Genomic DNA, 18,100 nt, shown 5'->3' with positions numbered 1-18,100 from the left:
CAAAATTGGGGAAAGTAAAAAATCTTTTGCTATTACATGACTCATGCTGCTGACAACTTATTGTGCCTCCCACTATGTCAGTAGTAAAGACAGAATGTAATATGCCTTGACAAGTCATATGCACACCAGTGTTACAAAAGCTTAGTTTTTATGGCTTTCTGATGAATTTGGTTATTTATTGTAGGCATTTAAACTCTCACGAGAGTTTCACTCTTATTCAAATAAGAGCCAGTGGAGTCCAGCAACATCTCCACTCATAACAGCTTTGGTGAAGCAGCAAGAATTCAGGTGAATTTGAGACATGTCAAAATTCCTGCAAAACTTTTGGCCCAGACACAACCTTTGGCTCAGGGACATGCTTTAATGAAACATTACATTTTTTATTCCCATAAGGAATGGGAATAACTTGGAAGAGTATTAATTATCTGTAAATATTATTTAAATAATAATACTTCATTTATTCAATAAAATATAATTTTACAAAGGAGTATATGTATAAACATGTATAAATCACCGCATATATTTCTGTTAGCTTTCATTAGTGATTATATGCTTTTACTTAAATTCCAACATTCAGCCTTTGAGGGAAAATTAATCTCATGATTGCTGTGAAAAAGCATTTAATTTTATTCATATTAAAAGATCTGTATATCTTTTAGTCCCTACTCAAAGCCGATTCAACTAATGCATGTTACTCAGGATGTTCTGGTTTTGAATATATCCAAGGATGGAGACTCCACAACCTCTTTGGGAAACATGCTCCACCTTTTAACCACTCTCACCATGAAATTGTTTTTCTTATGTCTAGATGGAATTTCTTTTATTTCAATTTTTGCTTGTTATCTCTTGTCTTTCAGTTGGATACCAATGAGAAGGTTGTGTATTTCTGTCTTATTTATTCTACCACATCAGGGATCCATACACACTGATAAGATCACCTGTGGGTCTTCTCTTCTCTAGGCTGAACTGTCCCAATTGTCTCAGACTCTTCTCATATGAGAGACACTGCAATACCTTAATCATCTTCAGAGCCCTTTGCTGGACTCAATACGTTATGTTCATGTCCTTCCTCTACTGGAAAGTCAGGCACTGGACCCAGTACTCCAGGTATGGTCTCATCAGGGCTGAGGGGAAGGATCATCTCCCTTGATCTGCTGGCAAATCTTTTCTTAATGCAGCCCAGGATGCTATTGACTTTCTTTGCTGTGAGGACACATGGCTGGCTCATGGTCAATCTGTTGTTGACCTCCCAGCTCTTCTTCAGAGATGGTTTCTAGGCCTTTAGCCTGTACTGGTATGTGGTGTTATTTTTTCCCCGGATACAGAAGTTTGTTTTGAGATTCCTGTTGGCCTTTTCTTTGGCCTGCCACGGCCCCTGTGAGCGGCAGCAAACTCCTCCCATTTTTGTATCATCATCTTGGCAGAAAAAGAGGCAGCTCATCACATCTATTTCAGAACAAATTAAATGGTCCCCACTAATTATTGCAGGAACATAGAAATCTAGCACAAACTACACATAGAGATTTCCAGCTGGAAAACTTAGGCAAGATGCTGAGTGCTTGCATTAAGTGTCAAAATAAAGAACTATGGGAAATTGGCTCTTTAATATTGGAGGCTTGGATTTCCTTCTAGTACAGCATTTGGCACATTTGGCACATTTTCATCTTTATGTTTTTCATACAGTAAAAGAAGGAACAAAAATCCTGCAAATTCTTATACACCTTGTGTAGCATTTGCACATTAATTCAATTTAGCTCTTTCTAAATTTCATTAGGATGTTGGCAAATAAATACTTATTTACTGAGGTTGCTTTCTGGGTTAGTCATTCAGAATGGGTTAATGGTACTGTTTGAGCAGAATATCCTAATGGAAATAAGCAGATGTGTCTGTGGTGTAAAACCTATGTTTCTAATTTAGCTGAACAGCATGAATGATCTTCAAAGCATAATTCAAATACATATGCAGTGGGCATATATGATATTCAATACAGTCTACTTATTCCCACAAGCAAAAATTTTTTCTGGTTAGGAATCTGTATTACACTTATTCAGTATTACAAAGAAAGATTTGGCTCATCAGACAATGGCAAATATTAATCCTTCAAGCTAAAAATTCCCATATATACAATATTGACAATGTCAATCATAAAAAATACCCAAGTTAAATCTCAGCATGTCAACATAAGGCTTACAAATCTTGAGAAATCATAAAGTTAAAACATAAATATTAATCTATCTTCTGATCTTCAGTTCATTCTCCTATGTATTTCTGCCACATTAGAATGAATAATGCAGTATTTTCTTCTGCCTTGTCAATTCATGCTGCAACCTCTTCCATTACAGGGAGTCCATCGATCCACCAGTTTTATAAATTCTACATCCCACCCTGTATTACATCTTCTCCTGGCCTTTCTTCATACTTCTTCTCTTTCTACAACTCAGAAGGTTTCTCCCTATGCTTTAAATGGCAGTTTGATGATGAAGGATAAAAAAGAGGAAGGTGGAAAGATCACCAAGAAACTGAATCATTTTTCAAAGATGGACAGGAAAAGAAGAAGTGGCATACTGTTATGATGCACCTTTCTGCTGTTCTTTTTCTAAGAAGATGATTTTCAGCTGCCTTGCCTGCATATATCCTTATCCGAAAACAAGATGGTTCTCAAAAGAAGAGTTTCACTTTACAGGATGTCCTTTTCGGTGAGGTTAAAGAAGAAAAGTAGCTCAAAGATGGCTTTCCTTCTGAGAGTCTAAAGATCATGTTCACATTTCTAAAATCAACTGAAATTTTGCATTTTATTTTGCAGGGATGCATTTCAGGCTCTAATCAGTTCCATATTTGTCCTGAATAAAATGTGAACCAGGGCAGCTCTCACCGCTAGCAGGCATTGCCTGGTGCAATATATGTGCTATCAGTTGTGCAATACAATTGTAACCATACAAGTACACAGCTTCCTCTTGCCATACTGCAGTTTCTGAGACTCTGTTTCTCCTCCAGAAACCTCAACTGAAAGTAGGACTTGGGCCATAACTTGCCAGATCATTCATTATATGGGGAATTGTTTATCAAAGCTTAAGTCTTAAGCAGGTGCTCTCCAAAGAGGCGGATAGCCCATTGCTGTCACCGATTCAGCGTGCTGCATGACAGAGCTCAGTAATGTTGTTAAACTTAGGCAACTGCTAAACAGACAGTGAATTGAGGTGTATGATTATCTAGTGAGATTTAAGATTGACACTTTATTTGACAATGTAGCCTGCCCTAATGCTGTAGTAAAAATTGATGTTTGGAAAAATGGAATTTAACATACGAGTTTGCATAAAATGTGAATAAAAAGCAAGACAACAGATATTTTTGTCAGAGGTAAATGAAGCACATAATTTCCCCTCAGAAGTATGTATGAAGAAGCATGTCAGAAGTCCAAATATGCTGCAAATATTTGCCCAGAAGACATGCTGAAATCACACCCTCCCCCAATCTCCTCTAACACTGGGTGAATTATGTATGCTCTAGATATCTCCTGATCCTTACATCATGTTTATATAGACCTCCACCCACATTCTGACTGAATCTTGCCTTATTTTCTGGTGTATATCTAATATATATTAGAAGATACTGGGTGTCTCATAGGACTTTTTTATTACTATTATCTGTTAGAAAGCATTTTATTTTCTCCATAGCAAGATTCATAATCAATGAATCTTTTTAAGTAGGAGAAATAAGCAAGTGAATTTGTGGTGCTGCTTAATTACTTTCTCTATAGAGGACATACCTCATTTGTACCAAATAGTGCCATCCCTCTCTTCAGATACAAACAGACCCTGCTTTGAGGATAGAACAAATGTTGATTGCTAGCATATGCCTGATTTCACAAGGAAAATTACAATGCATAAAGCCCAGGACATTATAATGGGGCATTGGGTTCGTAAGGAAAGAACACAACACTGAAAGGAGCTCATACAAAGGTTAGTAACACCTAGAATTGATTGGTAATGCTAAGTCAGTAACGCTAGAGCTGATTCCACCACTTTCTAAACTGTCTTACTAGATTCGTAGGGAAAAGACCACAAAAGATGATTCAAAGCGATGTCATAGAAAAAAAATCACAGAATCAGAGAATGGTTGAGGGACCTGTAGAGATCATCTAGTCCAGCCCCCCTGCTCAAGCAGGGACATCTAGAGCACGTGGCACAGGGTGGCATCCAGACGGGTTTCAAAGATCTCCAGAGAGGGAGATTCCACAACCTCTCTGGGCAGCCCGTTCCAGCGCTCTGTCACCCTCACATGAAGGAAGTTCTTCTTCACATGGAGATGGAACTTCCTGTGTTTCAATTTGTACCCATTACCCCTTGTTCTGTCACTGGCCACCACAGAGAAGAGTTTGGCCACATCCTCCTCACATTCTCCCCTCGGATATTTGAACTTGTTGATCAGATCCCCTCTCAGTCTTCTCCTCTCTGGGCTAAACAGGCCCAGCTCACTTAGTCCTTCCTCATAAGATAGATGTTTGAGTCCCTTGATCATCTTCATTGCTCTACGCTGGACCGTCTCCAGAAGCTCAATGTCCTTCTTGTACTGGGGAACCCAGAACTGCACCCAATACTCCAGGTGTGGCCTCACCAGAGCTGAGGAGAGGGCCAGGAGATCTTCTTCTTGGCCTTTCTTGGCCGTGAGGACACATTTATGGCTCTTGGCTAACTTGTTGTCAACTATAACTCCACAGAGTTGCTTTTCAGCAGCTTATCTGTACTGGTGCCTGGGGTTATTCCTCCCCAGGTACAAGACCCTGCACTTGCCTTTGGCGAACCTCTTGAAGTTCCTCTCTGCCCAGTTCTTCAACTTGCCTAGGTCCCTCGAGATGGCAGCACAGCTTTCTGGCATGTCAGAGGTGGGGAGATTCATCTTATGATATTCCTTCATCTTTTGGATGGGAGGTAAAGAGACAGATCTAACATCCCGAATCAAGGTTGATCAGTAAACATGATGGCAAATCTATCAAACATACAAATGGCAAAAGCCAAACTGATGGACTCAGTTATTTGGCATGGGGTTGTCTGGCTTGTAAGGATATAGCAAGCAAATACTGGTAAGGCTAAGATCCTTTTAAGCACTGTTTTCCTGGCAACTAAAAAAGCAGGAAAGACATGGTGTCTTTTCCTCTCTTTTTAGACCAAATAAAGATCTGCCTGGGTTTGCGATACATAAAGAAAAAGGAGGTATTTTTTTAAAAAAATGAAGGGTGGAGGTAGTAAGACTGTACAGGAAGGTGAGAGCTGTAATAAAGCACGCATTTAACAGTGAAGAATGATCAGTAAGCAGTTGGAAAATTTGCTCTTTGGATTCCTTTTGTTTTGCCCTTGTATGTTTTGGATACTGTGTCCATTTCTAAGAATCTGGGAAATGGTCTCTGTTCAGGCCATATTTCCAAGAATTTATGTGAAAGAGTATCATCTCCCTGACTTAGTACCTGAAACAGGTCTTTCAGATATGTGCCATAGTTATATCCTCCAACAATGATAATGATCTCCTAAAGAAAAGTCAAGGTTCTCTGAAGAACTATTTTTACTCAATCTCTGCTAATTGGTATAAATAACTGAAGTCATTCATTATTTTGTTAATTATTTCTGATTTCAGTCTTCTAAGGCTTTTTTCAAGCTAAGTAACCAGACAGTTGCCTATATCACCTAATTTATAGTTTATATGAAATATAAAAATGAACATACTCATATAAAGTTTTACATGAATATAAAGATTTGTATGAATATACACAAAATACTGGCACAACATTATCAATTTACCATGCTCTTCTAATACAGGAAAATATGCCTCTAATATTCCTATTTCTTACACCTCAGCACACCGACTGCATATTTCTCAAGGATATCAAACCTAATTAATCATACTTTTTAATTCACAATTTCCATTTATTTTTGTCTTTTGTCCTGCCTATATTTACAAACACACTTCTTGTACACACATATAGAGCTGTTGAAAACTTTAAAACGATGAGTATGACAGACAGCATATACAGACTAATGCATGGAAAAACAGTTGAGATCCTCAGCTATTTTGCATCATTTTATGTCTGGGGTGATTGCTAGTGTATGTAAGTGTAGTACTAAATGGTACAATAGATCACATAGATCTATTTATGATCATCTTTTTTTTATTTTTGATTCTTACTGACTTAGATAATTTTTTACCTGAATAAGTTTTCATACCTAGAATTGAGATTTGCTGTTATATAATAAAGTTTTCTCAAATTAATATTGTCATGATTTTTTTTTTTTTTGCTCAATTTCAAATAACAGTTCTTGGCACACTCACAGCACTTAATTTTTTGTGGTATATATTTTTTGTCTTATTTCTGGTTATTACTCATAGCAACTTTCATTTGTGTCTCAATATCTCAGAAGACAAAAGGCTAATCTGTGAAAATGTATTATTTTGCTGAAAATGCCTCATTTTTTTTCTAATGATTAATAAAACAGTTGACAAATACAAAAGAAAAAAAAATGATCATGACCTTCCAACACTCAAAGAAGAAAGATTTAGCTGTTTTAATCAACAGAAAAAAATGCCGTTTTGGATGATTCAATGAGTGAAAGTAAATAAAGGAGATTTATTTTCACTGGAGGCAAGGGTGAGGAATGACAGCTTGGCTACCCACTTGCATATATATCCACCTAGCTGACATGCACCTGTCTAATTCAGATGCAGGTCCTTTTTCTGTTAGTATATTTCCTTTGTTTTTGCAGGTGAAGGAAACCATAGGGGAGATGTTTAATTGAACTCTGGTGTGGAGGACAGACATGGGAAAGCAGAATGGCTTCCAGCTTTCACTTACAAATTAAATAAAATCCTCAGGGATCTTTAACTGGCAGACATTTGGAGAAAATTAAATGCTAATGTGTGCAGTTGTACTTTTTACACACACAGACATCAAATATATAAAGGCATTAACTTCTGTTGCAGCAAATTCATAATATATGCATAAGGCATAAGGTTAAATCTTACGAAGTCAGGTAGGAATTCAATATCAAATTATGCACTTGCAATACAGCATGGGACCAGACTTAAACTGTTTAAGTAAATGACAAACACTTTTTTATTTGCAAAAATATGGCATTACTGTAGAATTAGAGAGGGTCCTTGTTGAATACTAGAATGTGAATCATGCCTAGGAGAATACAGTAAATGAGGTTCTGGGAGGGCATGGAAGTTCTTAAGCATAAGTTTTCAACAGCTACAACCAAAGAGAGAAAATATTTTAAATGTTCCCCACTTCAGGACAAGAGGCAATAGGCATAGACTGAAATTCAAAAAAAAAATCCATTTAGAGATAAAAAAAAAAAAAAAAAAAAAAAAACTTTTTTACAGTGATGGTGGTCAAACACTGGATCAGGTTACCTGGAAAAGTTGTAGAATACCAGTCCTTGGAGATTTTCAAAATCTGACTGGACATGGTCCTGTACAACTTGTTTAGCATTGATTCTGCTTTGAGCAGGAGTGTTGGGCTAGATGACTTCTGCAAGTCTCCCTCAGTCTCAACCATAGAATCAACAGATTCTTTGAATAAAAGACAATGAGGCAGCCAGGGGTTAATCCGGATATTTAAGTGAAAAACAAGAGATTATATGTGAGACTTCTCTTTCTGCTGAAAAGAGTGTCTTATCACACATGATCAGACTTGCAACTTAGAATAGTTGCAAGTGGAATAACTTTCACTGAATCAGAGCAGAACTAAATCAGGCCCCATTTTTCTACACTGAGCTTAATTCGGTATTTAAAATGAAGGCTCTATATGCATTAGAAGTAATCCCTTTTGCCACCTGAAAGCTAGACCTATAGCCCTAGTAGATTGTGAACACTATTGTGAAATAGTAGGTCAGAATGAGAATAGTACTCATGGTGACATGAAGAGATAAAGATAATTACAACATCTATGTAGAGAATTTGATTGACTGTCTAGAAACTATCTTTCCCTTATTGGCAGGACATTTCTCATTCTGGTCTCCCACTCCTACTCCTGCCTGGATCAGTTTCTTTCAAAGTCTGGAAACAGAACACTCGGGGCTGTTGTCTCTTTTGCTCTTGTTTAATAACCAAAAGTATTTCATTGTTTGAAGTGTTTAACGTAAATTTAGAGTTTAGATTTAAGACTGAAATGCACAAGGAAACAGTGCATGGGGAAAAACTCTAGAAAAAAAAGTTCTACTGAAAACAAAACAACATTTATATTTCTTACATTCCTAATATGGAAAAAAAAGAAAAAGCAAAAAAGCAAAAGCTAAAGCTAAAGCAAACCAACAAAGAAAGCAAGCTACACAGTACATTTTTCCCTTACCCTGTGTAAAATATCAAGAACCATTTTTCCTCACTAACCAGGACATTAAATGGCAATGCTCATTTATTGTCTTTCAGGTTGAGAATTCTGAGGATAGATTTAGCAAATATAGTTAAAAGCCCAACTTTTTTTTTTTTTTTAAGAATATTCTTAATTTTCCCAGTAAATTAAATTTTCTATCACAATAAGTCCAATTTCACTCTTACAGGTCATGTTGTTATATCTGATTCTAATCAGATGGTTGAAGGCTATCCAAAAACTACATAACAGAACTCAGAAAATACTTATGAAAGAGGACAACATCCATTCCTGACAAATGTCACTTGATTAACTGGTCTATATCAGAAATATATCATCCCATAAGTATGGTAAGTGAAATTTACATTCCAGGTCACAATATATCTTAGATTTAGTTACGGTCATGTACTGACATTCCTCTATCATCATTTGTTTTCAGATCAGACTGGCATTGGCTTTACTTTGGTCTGGGAATCTTACCTCACAAAACTTTACAGTTACTGTAGAAACGCATTCAATAATGCTGAAGTTGTATCATGACCTTTGGTAGGTTACAAATGTAACTGCTTTTTACGAATTAAATACCAACTTGTTGTAAAGCTAGAAATTAAGGATACAAAGAACACTTCTCAAGGCCACGTCTCTATATCAGGATTTTCTATTTCTCAAAATTCTGGAAACTCTAGGACTCAAGATATAAAGAAGCCTGTTATATTATAGTTATTTATTATCCACTAGCTCTGAAAAGAATACACATTTCTCTGGACAAAAGAATATTCACAGCTGCGGAATTACAAAGTACAGTCACAGACCGGAGTCTGCATGCCACAGCATGCAAAATCGAGTAATTCCATTGAAACACATCTGATTAAAATGCAGATAAAGTGAAATGTAACTTTTCATGTTTGCAGATAGCACTGAGGTTTGTGATCCAGAGGATTAAATAAGGACTTTGCTTTGCGTCGCTATACAGAACCCCATAACTGAGCTGCGAAGAGGCTGAGCTAGCCTTTAAAGGAAAGGAAGAACCATTTCTTTTTCTTGGCTTGAAAGACAGGATCAAAATAGTCTTCAGGGCAGATTTTGAAACTGTGAAAATGGATCCCCAGGCTGTAGAAAAAGGCAGACTGAACCACAGTTCTTTCAGCCAGACACATTCTGATCTAGGTAGTTTGTGGCAGTCCTGCTGTCTCTATGCTGCACGTAAGAAAGCTTATTCTGACACATTTAAATATCCACTGTCAATATATTTTGCATAACAAAATGTACAAGTTGCAGCATCACTCTGGAGATTTCCAGAGAAGGAAACTCCACAACCAATCTGGGCAGTCTGTTCCAGAGCTCTGTCACCCTCATAGCAAAGAAGTTCTTCCTCAGATGGAGATGAAACTTCCTGTGTTTTAATTTATACCCACTACTCCCTGTCCTGTCACTGGCCACCACCAAGAAGAGTTTGGCCCCATCTTCTTTACATTCTCTCCTCAGGTCATTTTATATTAATATTTTTTGTAGAACATTTTAAACAATAAAGTCACAGATAGTTAAAGGCATAAAAATCTACATCTAGAAACACAGACTAATGCTTTGACAATGCCTTCTAGCCAGTGCTTAGAAGAAAAGAGCACGGCATAGTCCTCTTGTTAGCCTACGCTCACCTTTTTCCAGTTTCTAGTCCACCTGAACTTGAGTTCAAGGCTTTCCTCTTTTCCTAAAGCTATTGACTGATGAAATAGATGGGTTTGAATTTCTTCAGGCATAGAAAAAAATGAACTTATGACTTCCCTTTTCATTAGTCTGTGAAGCAATTTGATAGTTATGGTAATATGAGTAATACCCTTCATCATTAAAAATCAATGATGGAAAAAGCAAGGAGCAGAGAGGATGTTATGTGCATGTTGGATGTATTTTAGCATTCCTACTATATTAGGTCCTCAGAAAACACAAGGAAATTGTTACTAGTTTCTGGCCTCAGTTTCACATACATCCAGCACAAGGTACTGTGTGCTTTTTACTGATTCTTTCCATTTGTTTTATCTGCACATTATTTTGCCTGGCCACCCTTATCTCCTTTCTATATCTTTGCCATGTCTGTATTTAGAATGAAGTGAGATCATCAGGCATACAGATGAGAAGGCAGAGAACAACACATTGTAAGAAACAATTAGATGGCTTATTAAAATGTTCACTTACGTCAGATTTATAAAGAGGATAATTAAAATTCTAGTAACTGTGTCAGTGGATTCTGTTTCTGTATACGATTTTATAGACAGAGCTACTTAATTTGATTTGATAAAAACATTGTCGTGAAAAAAGTGATTTGGATAATGTCAGTTCAGCTTTTTCAATTCTTTTTCATATTGTATAGGGATATGGAATACCAAAGAGTGGAAATGAAATGATACAGCTTAATGCCAATATTCCTGAAACAGCAATTCTGCATCATTATAAGAAGCAGATTTAGCAATAGCTTCAAAAATATAGCAGTCACAAAATAGGGCAGTCAGGTATATAATAAAAATGGTCATAAAGTCATCAAAATGTCAGAAAAGAACTCAAAATCTCAGTTTTGCTCAGTTGTAACTTTATATATCAGCTTAAAGATGTAAAAAAATATTTTTTCACATATGAGAGAAACATTCTTTTATCCCATTTTTAATTTTTTTTCGGCAGAATGAAGGAAAACCTGATAGGACAATGATGGGGAGGAAAAGCTTCACAAATCTTTAAAGAACTGTTAATATGGTAAATGTTCACATTCAAGTACAATTTCTATATCATATTGAATGTGGATAGAGCTTGGAAGAGATAATACAATAAAAATTTGTATATGTTCTCAAGGGAATTTGACTCACCAATAAGTAAGTGTTTATAACCATTATGTTACAGAGAAAAATAAATCTTCATTTCTGGTATAATAAGTGATAAAAAAACTTTATTGAGAAAAGGAATTTGTATTTTCATTAGATAGAATGTAAACAGATTTGTAAAAATGACTATGCTTTTTCAGGATTGCTTTTACCCTCTCCTCCTTTTTTGACTATTAATAATTGTGAAAAACATGGAAAACATATTTTGGCAGCGTACACTAGGAATTTGACATTTATTTTTACTGATAGAAGGGAAAATCAGCCTAATTAACATTGTAATATTTATATTAAATAATGTAATTCACTTGCATATTGCATTCAACTACTTTATTAATTATTCATTTTTCACTTTTAATGCATTTAGTATTGCCTAATTCACCTTGAAAATATGAGGACAAGAAATATGCACAGAAGGCTAACCTCGATGGCTTCTCGGTAACTCAAGCAAAGACATCAGTTAATGGTGATGCTATTTTTTTTATTTCTGATTTTCGGCTTAGCTCGCTGAAGAGTTAGCGGCAATGTGGCTGACATGAAGCAGGGACTGTCTTAAACTATGCAAATCAAGAGTGATATTTTGTAAATATCACTCTCTTCTTTTGTATATTGCTGATGGTATTTACAAAACTTTTAATAATCTTTTAAAACTCCACAAGTTTATTTGATCTAAAACAATTAAAACCAACAAGAAATACTTTATTGCTGAATGAGCTTGAACAAGACTATGCCAACACATATTTTTCTCAAAAGCTTTTTTTCTTTCAAAATTTAGAAAAAAAAAAATTCATACAGACATAAAGCTATGATAATTATTTTCCTTAAAAATCTGTTTGTAAAAAAAAAAAAAAAAAGAAAAAAGGTGTTGTGGATAGTGTTATCCCATTTGGTTTGTTAACAGGCAGCTAGATCTTATGTCTCTTATAGCAAATCAATGGCAAATGTGTCACTGAGTTCAGGTAGAAGTGAGGGATAGCAGGGAGCTTGAGCATACAAGGGCAAAAAGAGACTTAAATACATTTGTTTTATTGATTGCTGTTGACCACAACTGCAAATCCATTAACAACTTGATAAGAGAAGGGATCTATGCTTTCTCCTTGCATTGTAAGGAAAAATAGAAAGACTACACAGAAATGTGAAAGCAGCCCACTACAGAAATGAACTGTGGTTGTAGAAATTATATTTACTGAATGAGGACAAAACTAAATAGGTATTATATATATAAGAATCAGTGCCTATGATTTGGCATGTACATTTGCTTAGAATAGTCCAGCATTTTGAATATAAACATACCTTAGTACATTTATTTCCTTCAAAAGAAAGTAGACAATGAGAAAAACTGTTCATGTATGGTTAATGCTTCATTAGGCAGTATTATTCAATTTCTTTTTATAATTAAATTTTTTGTAACTTCCTCCACAAAATAAAGTTATACAACATCTTGTAAGATAAAAACATGTGGATATGATAGGGCCACTTTTCTGGCCCTAAACCCAAACTAAGCTGCTAGCATTTTAGCAGTGTTCTACCAGTTGTTTTATCCCAAATGATTCTTTTGCATACTAAAAAAAAAAAAAAAAAAAAGTTTGTCATATGTCAAAACAAAAAACCGAAGTGCCAAGTGTTGTGTGTACATGATATGCACAGACGCTCCTATCGTGCATGCTTAGCATAATTTTGTAACACAGATTGAACAATGAGGCAATTACTGAAACCATCTTGCATTTCACAATCACCACTTCAGAAAACATTTTGTATACACAGTCAGTCATACCGCTTGGAAAAGAAGTTACTCTCAAAAGAGAGAACAGCTGATTGAAATCTTTAATGAGAGTATTTTAACCAAGCACATTTTATTACAGTTTATTACACTTTAGTTTGCATTTATGAACATACAATGCTGATTGATAGACAATGATGATGTCTCTACCTGACATAACCATTAAGATATTGTGACTTAATTAGCATCTATGCATTTTTGCATTAAATCCTTTGGAACATACTCAGTTCTGATGCCACTCCAACAATTTTACTAACCAAGGAGATGGTGTTCTACAGTCTAGTTTGATATCAGCCAAAAATTAACAGGGATAAAACCTTGAAAACAGGATGTTTTCTACTGCTGAAATCAATGGTAGCAAATCACACTCTTTATAAAATGTAATTTGAATTTAAAGTTATCTTAAATATCAAATTAATTTAAAGTTAATTATACTTTAAATCCTTTTAATAGACTGTAATAAATGTTATACTTGTAATAGATAGTCTCGGCTCATTAAAACAATAATTTTTTATTGGTGAGATGAGACTAGTTTAAAATAAAATTAATCTGTGGATGGAACAAGGACTGAATTCAAATAGTCTAATATCCCAGACATAATATACACTTGCCAAGGGCACCTTTATCAGTATGCATCATATCAGTCTACACTGCAAAATATACTGGATTGGAGAGCCTTTTTTACTATTAGTATACCCTCCAAGCAGTGGCCTTGGCAATCAAATAGCTTAAGAACTGTTTTCCATGAAGTGGAATTTAAACCTGAAAACCAAAAGATTTAAAAAAAAATAATAATAATTTTTGAAAGGATTATTTTTCATTTCAAAAAGTTTCAATGAAAAATGATAGTCAAGCTCTTGAGCTCCATATAACTTACGTCAACTCATTCAGATTAAGTCTGAGTTTTCTAATTCATTTGCAGAGCACAGCATACCTATTGTTGCAATAAATATATAAACATTTTAGCCTATTTTTGAGAAAGGAATTAATACTTCTCAGCTTTTCTCCTGGCAAACTTCCAAACACCACAGAAAAAAGCTAAGAGAATTTGATACATTACTCTTGCCAATTCATCAGTTTTTTCAAGACTGCCTCTATTGCAGAGTTTAATAAATATTTCACATTCACAAATTAACATTTTTACTACCTAGCTCCTCTCCGTAATTAGCAGACAGGTATTTCACCTTCTCTTATAACCAGTTTTGTATATAAAATTACTTAGCAGAAATCTTGTTTAAATGTTACAGTTGCAAAATCAGCCAGAATTAAGGCTGTCATATTGAATTAGTTCAGTTTCATAGAACATATATTATGATCATCTTACCAAAATTAAAGTCCATAGCATAGGCAAGAAGACGAAATCGCTATACAGGTTTTCTATTCTGTACCTGCAGCAGCAAAGGATGTAATTTCTTATCTTAAAACCCTCTGGCTCACTTATCCTGACCTCTTGCTCATTTCAGCACTGTCCTTGAACAAAGGCATATTCCCTGAAGATCCACAATACACTCTTTTCCTATATTAAGATTTCAACTCAAAGCCCCTAACTGGATTTAGATTAAGCCTTTTATTTCCTAAAACTAAAAGGAATGCTCTTTGCATTCAGAGCAAATTAGTAACACTGGTAGCACAGGATGACTGGTTGTAGGAAATTCCATTGCCAAGTTTTACTCTAAATCCAGAAGTTATATGATTAAAAAATGCCTCTGTTCTGTGTGTTGACTCCATTCCCCTGCCTCAGGCTTTCAAACACACTTTTCTAAAGAGTCTGTAATTATAAGGTGTAAGTATTAAGGGTAGGAGAGGAAAGGTACTTGGGGAAAGGTAGTTTGTACTTTCACAATTGAAGCTCATTTCACACGTATGCACCCCTTAAAATGAGCATGGCTGCTTCCCAATAATTAATATGCTCCACAGAAGTCTTTCCTTAATCTGTATAAATGCAATAAAGCTACTGACCATTTTTGTTTCAAAAGCTAACTTATTTAGCAGTAACAACCATACTAGGTCTTGATACATGGCTGATTTCATACTAGCCATTCTCCTTTATTTTAGTCCTTTCTTTTTTAACTTTCAGGGTGGATTAAGGTGTTATAGCACATATTATGCAAGTACATATTACACATTGGGAGTAGAAGGTTTGTATTGCATCAACACAAAAAACAAAAAGGTAAGAATAATTTTGATTCTCTTACATATATATAAATATATATATTGATAGCCCTCTCCTTAGTAAATTACGAGTACTTCTAGGGTGTTGGACATATAAAAATTATCCTGAACTGATCTCATTCAAGCTTAATGTGGTCATGTGATCAAAATTCTCAAAGGCGCATGCAAATATTCTTTGAACTTGTTCCTTCAGTTAGTTTTATTTAATTATTTAAATTATTATTTAACCTTATTTAAACATTTCCATGACAGAAGATACCTACAAATTGAAATAGGAACCAAAGAAGAATATTGTGTTTAAATTTTGTATTATTCTGCGTATGATGTTATACCTGTACTTTCATCTAGGAGATTGCTGCCATTTCTTTAGCAGAACTTTTTTTTTCCAGTCTCACAATACTTTAAGTGTCAACAACAGATGCTTTTTCTGTCTATGGCAGAATCAACAGTTCTGTATTAAATGGAAACTCTCACCTAGCTAGCAAAAATAGAGCAAGATCTTTTTTTCTCTGGATTTCAGTTCAAAACTTGTTTATCTTAGGTTAGCAGTTGTTCTTTTGCTTATGTGTTTATACGGTGCTCATTCGATGCACTTTGCTTGAGCTGGTATATTATAAAGATTTTTTTCTACTGAGGAATAGTACTGTAAAAATCAATAAATAGCCATAAGCTGTAGTTGAAACATGTCAGAAGCCATTTTATAAGATAAACAGAAAAAAAAGTTTTTATTTTGTTCCCTTTTCCTCACACAAGCACACTTTCTCTGTGAATTTTGAAGTGGTCTATTTCTGGATCACAATAGTTTTACTATAGTAAATGGCAATGTCTACAGAGTGCTAGAGCTTTTACTTACATGCCTGCATAGTAATGTTGAAATATCTCACGATTTACTTGTCAAACTACGTTCATTCCGTAACTATGTTCAAGACTATGCTCAAAACTATGTTTCAGAGGTCCTGACCTCTGAAATTAATGAGGTTTCTAAAAGCAAATTTAGCTACACAGTTGAAACTATATTCTGCAAAGTCAGTTAAAAACATGAAGATGGGGTGGTCTGAACTCATGTTGATATCTGGACATCATGTTAGACATCAAAATTATCTTTATATTTGAAGGAAAAGAGGTGTCCTTAGGGCATGGTAGTAAACTGCTAGCACCAGATGGTATTTACTGAAGAGATCTAAAAGAATATGAGGATAACATGGTTGAATTAACAACTATTACATGTAATCTGTTACAAACAAGAGCCCTGGCACCTGAGGCCTGCAGGGTGGCAAGTGTGCCTGATGCCAGTGTTGGAAAAAAACAAGGCTCTGGGGGTACCTGGGCAGTTGGAGGCTGGAATTTCACTTTCTCTCCATCCCACGGGGTGGCCATTGGCGGGGCAGCCTTTGGCAGGGTAGTTCAAACAGAGGCAGGGCAGGGAGGGAAAGGGAAGGTGGTGGTGGTTCGTTCTCAGTGTGCACAGCAGCCCTTCTGCTTCACACACACACAGAGATGGGAAAAAAAAAAAAAAAAAAAAAACAGAGTCAAAAACCTCAGCTACAAAGAGGGGAGGATTGGCTGAATGAAGGCCCTGGTCACACAAACAGTAGAGGATGGCTGTCAGGATGGGGAAGGCTTATGACTTCTGGCAACAGGGTGAATGCCTGGAGGTGCCTGCTCCACCCGCAGAATTGCAATGGAAAAAGGTATTTGGTGTCCTGAGGGTTGGGGCAAGCAAACAAGAGCTGTTGCAGGAATCTTTAGAAACAGTTGAGCCAAACTCTGTGTCTGCACAAAAAAAGGTGAGCAGTAGTTACTGAAGATCCCTTCTTCCAGGGGACAGAGGCACTAGTCTGCTAATATCATATGATGTAGGAAACATTTGTTGCTTGCCAGGATCTATGATATGGCAAAGGGACTGGCACGGTGTATCAGGCCATTACACTATTACCCCTTTCATTTCACAGGCACTGATAATAATGCTTGGGGTGACCTGGAGGGTCTAGGTGGTGGTCTCTAACCTCCAAGTGAGGGAGAAAGGCTTGAGCAGAAGTGGACTAATGCAGCTGGTCAGCATCTGGCTGTGAGGATTGTTTTGCGGTCAGGGCTTTGGGTCCTGTGATGATGGAAACATGGCAACATGACACAGGCAAGAATGTCTTTTCAAATGGGCTTGCTGATCTAGTGAGGAAGGGTTTAAACCATAACTTGAAGGAAAATAAGAGCCAAAGAGACAGCATAGATGTGTCTGGGTAAACCACATGGCATTATTCCTGTAAAAGCAGTACGATTAGTGGCCCACTTCAAATGCCTATACACCCAAGGTACATATCACGGGAAACACACTTGGGAAATTAGAAGCCCAGACACAATTGCAGTGATATGACCTTATCAATATTATGGAGATACAGGGGGATAAGTCCTACAATTGGCATGCTACAGCAGATCTTCAGACTCTACATGAGATTGTGATGTGAGGACCTCTAGACTCTACATGAGATTGTGTGATTGCCTACCAAGGGCAGCCCTTTAGAGTCCCAGGCCCCAGAGACAAGAGAAGAAGCCTGGAGGAGGAAGATTTGCCCTGGGTAGAGGAAAATTGGGTCAGAGAGCATGTAAGGAAACTCGATACGCACAAATCCGTGGGCCCTGACGAGATGCACCCCAGAGTGCTGCGTGAGCTGGTGGATGTCATAGCTAAGCCACTCTCCATTGTCTTTGAAAGATCCTGGAGAACAGGGGAGGTGCCAGAAGACTGGAAGAAAGCCAATGTCACACCAGTCCCAAAAAGGCAAGAAGGAGGACCCAGGCAACTACAGGCCAATCAGCCTCTCCTCTATCCCCGAAAAAGTGATGGAGATGAACATACTGGCCGTTGTCTCCAAGCATGTGGAGGACAAGAAGGTGCTCAAGAATAGTCAGCATGGATTCACCAAGGGG

General features: G+C 36.4%; 1 protein-coding gene across 1 annotated transcript in view; it reads right to left on the bottom strand.

The window, feature by feature from the left end:
* Positions 1-18,100, bottom strand: part of GPC5 (glypican 5) — a 632,403-nt gene that overhangs the window by 342,313 nt on the left and 271,990 nt on the right. The window lies entirely within an intron of this gene.

The sequence above is a fragment of the Tinamus guttatus genome, unplaced genomic scaffold, assembly GCF_059628265.1.
Source record: "Tinamus guttatus ecotype Peru unplaced genomic scaffold, ASM5962826v1 Tinamus_guttatus_pri_ptg000180l, whole genome shotgun sequence".
NCBI classification, from domain to species: domain Eukaryota; kingdom Metazoa; phylum Chordata; class Aves; order Tinamiformes; family Tinamidae; genus Tinamus; species Tinamus guttatus.
This window is presented reverse-complemented; position numbering and strand designations above follow the sequence as displayed.